The 5,868-nt window shown below is 35.9% G+C and overlaps 1 long non-coding RNA gene across 1 annotated transcript; it reads left to right on the forward strand.

Moving 5' to 3' along the window:
* The first annotated feature begins 2,690 nt into the window (after positions 1–2,690).
* On the forward strand, positions 2,691–4,748 carry LOC137586439 (uncharacterized). The gene is made up of 3 exons (XR_011033786.1): positions 2,691–2,800; positions 2,864–4,488; positions 4,546–4,748. It is a non-coding gene; the product is annotated as an uncharacterized lncRNA (long non-coding RNA).
* The last annotated feature ends 1,120 nt before the right edge of the window (positions 4,749–5,868 follow it).

A 5,868-nucleotide genomic window follows, 5' to 3' on the forward strand; every position in this document is an offset into this window, starting at 1 on the left:
TCCAGAAGACAAATTTCATCCTACATAAAATTTAAAAATTGATGAAAACTGTTTGTCTACTACCGATTGGTCTTATCTGCCCAATTCTAGATATATGAACTCAGCTGTTTGCTTCTTTTATGAGGCTTAACAAACCTCCCTGGTTCTCTCGTGAGTTATCCAATTTGACAAATGTGAAGACTCGATATTATAAGAAGATTTCAAAATACACGTCGTTCATCAGAGTACGCTCTGTATACAGTCGCTCGTAGAAAATTCATGATGCTTAATACACAATGCTATAAGAATTATCTTCAGCGGTGTAAGCTTCAGTTTTCTTCTGACCCTAAACAATTTTAATTTTGTTCATTCTAAACGTAATACCTCTGTGAACCCATCTTTTTTGTCCTTTCAAAATAAAAAAGCTAGCACTGATCAGGCAATTGCCGCTATTTTTGCGAGTCTTTTCAATACAACTTATTTCTCAACGGAATATCAATTGTTTTTATTGTCTGTCGAATCTTTCTCTTTCTCATCTATTTGGTATTTCATTCCTTTGCATAAAAATGCCAAAAAGTCCGAAGCCTCTAACTATAGGGGTATCTCAAAATTGTCCGCTATTCCGAAAGCTTTTGAGAAAATTATAACTTCTCAATTGCAACATTTTAGCAGCTCTATTATTTCGCCATCCCAACAGGGGTTTGTGAAACGTAGGTCTATAACCACTAACCTTTTAGAATTTACCTCTATAATTAACAAGGGGTTCAAAAATGCTAAACAAACTGATGTTATATACACTGACTTTAGTAAAGTCTTTGATTCTGTTAATTATACTCTATTACTTTCTAAACTGACTGGGTTTCCACCTTTTTGCCTTTCTTTGGTTCGAGAATATTCAACAAATAGAAAGCAGAAGGTACTTTTAAAGTTTTCTTTTTCCGATTCCACTCTTGTGACTTCTGGTGTACCTCAAGGTAGTCATCTTGGCCCTCTGCTTTTCACACTATTCATTAACGATCTTCCATCATTCGCGTGTGCTTATGTATGCTGACGCTGTCAAGCTTTGTCTTACTTATAAAGACACAGATTCATTTAGTCTGCTACAAGCTGATCTTAAAAACTTTCAATCCTGGTGCCAGTTTAATCTACTAAATCTTAACACTACCAAATGTAAGGTAATGACTTTTTTTGGTAAATCTCCTCAACTGGTCACTTATTTTCTAAACAGTAATCCTTCAGAACGTCCAAATTATATAAATGATTTGGGCGTACTTATGGACCATAAGTTAAATTTTAACACCCATATTTCCACCACGGTCGCAAAGGTCATGAGTGTTCTGGGTTTCATTAAAACTAAAGTTATTTTTACTTCGCTTGTGCGTCCTATTTTAGAGTATGGATCTTGTCCTCTATTAATATACTTAAAATATCTATCCTTTCCTATTTAACGCACAGAAGGAGACGTCTTCGACCCCATAAAGTATATACATACATATATTCTTGATCAGAATGAGAAGCTAAGTCGATTTAGCCATGTCCGTTCGTGCGTATTTGTTTTTCTCAGCCGTCTTAAAAGCTATCGGGTTGAATTTTTTTTCTGTGCTTTTTTTACCTGCAGCAGATCAAGTATGAAAATCTTGAGGATGGGACCACTATATCATATATGTAGTTCCATACGAAAAGTAGGTGAAGGAGTTGGAGTATTGCTATGAAATTTAGATATGTGAAATTACAGATCCCAAAATTTAAATCTGATTGTATAAATAATACACAAGTTACAGTCAATATAATAATCTCTGCTCTGCTTCCAGCTCTGCCGGCAGCGCTGCTGGCAGTCTACTAGTAGACGTAGCTACGTCATACGTCATCGACAGAGCACATGCATACACACACACACACAGACGCAACGCTACATAAACTGTATGTGTATGCATGCGTTGCTTTGCTTAGGGAATGAGGGAACAAGAACAAATTGTAGTAAAAAGAGTAAATTTGTTTTGTTTGCATATTGATGAATTGAGTTGCAGAAAACAAATTTTGAACATGTAAAATTATTATTGTCAAGGACTGCAAGGGTATATAAACTTCGGCATAGCCGAATTTAACTTCTTTGATATTTTTAGATACAAATAAAGGTAACTGCTATTTAATATTATGTATAATATGTATATCAAATAGTGATTTGTTATTTTGTTGGCAAAGTGTTTGTGTGGATGCATGTGCTCAGCTGTTCTGTGGATTTTAACTAATGACGTAGTAGGCTGGCTGCAGCGCTGGACAATGGGGCCTTTTGGAATTTTACATTTCAAAAATCATAGCTTCTAAGCCGATAGAGCGGTTGAAAAAATTTAAAAAGCTTATGATAAATAATTTTTCAAGCTTCAATATTAATGTTTGCCAAGTTTCCGTGGTGTTGTAATATTCAAGGTCAAAGTCAGAAAATATTTCCATGCATGTTTTTCCTCTAAAATTTGAATGAAATCCGTTTCTTTTTTCATCCCAAAATGAAATTTTTTGATTGTTTCAAACGACCATATAACCACTAACTAGAGCTGGGAAAACCATCGATGGCACCATCGATATTATCGATGGAACCGATGGAGTGCGATAAATCGATGGAAATTTTTCGATGTCGATATATCGAATTTCTTTTTGGTTCCAACACGTGTGTAAGTAATTTGCAATATATAGTAAGATTTTGTTATTATTAATTTTTTCTGCCTTTCTTTACATACAGGTGTACTTACTTTTACTCTATTAAAGTACATTTTTAACCCTGGCAGTTCCTCTTTTAAAATGGACAAGTTTTTGACCTCATCCCGTAAGCATTTTAAAAAGAAACAATTACAGGACAATTTTTAAGAATTTTTTTTTTTTTTTTTAGAAAAAGATCATGATCCCTCTCCAACATCATCAAATGAACCATCTTGTTCAAAATCTGAACCGGAGCCTAAGCGCAAAAAGTGTATTTCCGCAGTGTGGGCACATTTTGACAAATTGCCAAACAAACAACTTGCAAAATGTCATTATTGTGGCAAAGAATACAAGACAAGCGGAAACACGTCCAACTTGTTAGAGCACTTAAAACGGGCCCATCCTCTTGCCCAGCAAGTTAATAACGAAAATACGTCTTCTCAGTTAGAGCGATATTTAACACGGACAGACGTTTACGGTCCAACATCTTCCAAAAAGGAAGCAATTGACAAAGCCATTGCTGCAATGGTCGCAACGGATTTGCAACCATTTAGCGTTGTCGAAGATATTGGATTTAGAAACTTGATGAGGGTGGTGGACCCTAGATACGTCATGCCCTGTCGAAAAACTCTGCGGGACACGCATATTAAAAATATGAACGAGAGTATGACGGAGAAATTGAAGGGCATTCTTGACTCCGTTGACTCGTGCGCTATCACAACAGATGCATGGACATCTCGTGCAAATGTTAGTTATCTAACTGTAACGTGTCACTTTATTTTAAATTTCGAGCTTAAGACGGCAGTGCTATCTACAAAGCCACTAATGGATGAGACAAACCATTCAAGTCTAAATATTGCCAACACATTGCGGGAAATATGCGATGAGTGGAAAGTGTTCGACAAACTGCACACCATTGTGACCGACAACGCAGCATCTATGATTAAAGCGTGCGAATTATTGAAAAAGAAACACTTACCGTGTTTTGCGCACACTCTTAATCTTGTTGTGCAAGATGCTTTAAATCTGGAAAATGTGCAAAACGTTTTAAAAATCACAAAAAGAATAGTGTCCTACTTTAAGAGTAGCGCTATTGCTTATGCAAAGTTCAAAAATGCCCAAGGCACCGAAAATCCTTGCTCTCTATTGCAAGAGGTCCCTACTCGCTGGAACAGCGCATTACAAATGATTCAGAGAGTGTTGCGGACAAGGGAGCCCCTAACTGGCACCCTTTTAAGATGTCATAATGCTCCGATTCCACTGTCAGAGGATCAATTTCGGATTTTGAAGGACTTGTGCTCGCTTTTGGAACCGTTCGAAAAAGCCACAAAACATGCGTCTGCTGCAAAGGGCGTTACAATTTCATTAATTGCTCCTGCAATTTTCGCCTTATCGCAAAGTTTGGAAGAGCTCCATGAGCAGATGTTAACACCTGTAGGGAGAGAAACTTGCGAGTTTTTACAGAGCAACGTAAAAAAAAGGCTATTCTCATATGAGAATAGATCAGCACCACGCCTTGGAACTCTTCTTGACCCACGCTTCAAAAAGGAGGGTTTCCAAAATCCGTCAAATGCCCAGCAGGCCATGTTGATGTTGGAGGGAGAGGTTCATAATGTAATACAGGGCGTGAGATCTAAAAACTCCACAGAGGAACTGCCAAGGAATGATGAGGAGACTCCATTTTTATTTAAATGCATGGCAGGAAAAATAAAAGAAAAAAACAAAAGTTCACGGGCGGACTCAATTATTACCATTCGCCAATATATGGAGCAGCGCAATGCTCCTCATGACAGCGATCCGCTCCAATATTGGCAGGTAAGTTAAGTGTAGTTTTTTTTAACAACTTTCATAATTGTACTTTCTACAATACAGATTAACAAGGAACATTTATTTGCACTTGGACAATGCGCAATAAAATTCTTGTGTATACCAGCAAGTTCAGCTGAATCAGAGCGCACATTTAGTAAAACAGGAGCTATTGTGACGGAACGGAGAGCATGTTTAAAACCTAAACAAGTGAACACATTGGTTTTTATTAACAAAAATCAATGGCTACTTTAAAATAACTGTGATATTGGAACGAATTGATTTTTTTTAAATAAGAACCTCTCATTAGCATTAAGTTTTGAAATCACCTTTTGTTTTGTAGTATTTAAGAGTACAATAAGAACCTCTCATTAGCATTAAGTTTTGAAATCACCTTTTGTTTTGTAGTATTTAAGAGTACAATAAGAACCTCTCATTAGCATTAAGTTTTGAAATCACCTTTTGTTTTGTAGTATTTAAGAGTACAATAAGAACCTCTCATTAGCATTAAGTTTTGAAATCACCTTTTGTTTTGTAGTATTTAAGAGTACAATAAGAACCTCTCATTAGCATTAAGTTTTGAAATCACCTTTTGTTTTGTAGTATTTAAGAGTACAATAAGAACCTCTCATTAGCATTAAGTTTTGAAATCACCTTTTGTTTTGTAGTATTTAAGAGTACAATAAGAACCTCTCATTAGCATTAAGTTTTGAAATCACCTTTTGTTTTGTAGTATTTAAGAGTACAATAAGAACCTCTCATTAGCATTAAGTTTTGAAATCACCTTTTGTTTTGTAGTATTTAAGAGTACAATAAGAACCTCTCATTAGCATTAAGTTTTGAAATCACCTTTTGTTTTGTAGTATTTAGGACGAGAAGTCACCTTTTTTGTTTTTATATTAAAGAACATTCAGAAATTACAAGCTTAAATCATTTTAATATATTTTCGGTTGAATTAATTTATAAAGGGCAAATTTATAGTAGTTAAATTATACGCTAGATAAATCGTAACGATGATTATAGGCAAGGTCATGAGTTCTGATACTTTTGGTTGTCCCTTTTCGAATATTTGAAACTTTGTAATATTGAAAAACGACACCAAAATATATATGTTGAATAACTCGTTTAAATTTTCGATGGAACCATCGATAGTATCGATGGTTTTTTCCATCGATGGAAAAAATATCGAGTGGAGCAACCATCGATGGATTCCCAGCTCTACCACTAACCATAGAATACATAGATGCGTCAAACTCAAGTTTTTTTGATTACAAATGCTAGCCTGAGTCTGGAACCCCAGAGAACTTCGGCAAAAAGCCGAACAGCGTAGAACCCCAGAGAGCGGTCGCAGCGAGAGCGAAAAACGTTCGCTCGCAGCACTGTCGCTAC

The sequence above is a fragment of the Drosophila tropicalis genome, unplaced genomic scaffold, assembly GCF_018151085.1.
Source record: "Drosophila tropicalis isolate 14030-0801.00 unplaced genomic scaffold, ASM1815108v1 contig_993, whole genome shotgun sequence".
NCBI classification, from domain to species: domain Eukaryota; kingdom Metazoa; phylum Arthropoda; class Insecta; order Diptera; family Drosophilidae; genus Drosophila; species Drosophila tropicalis.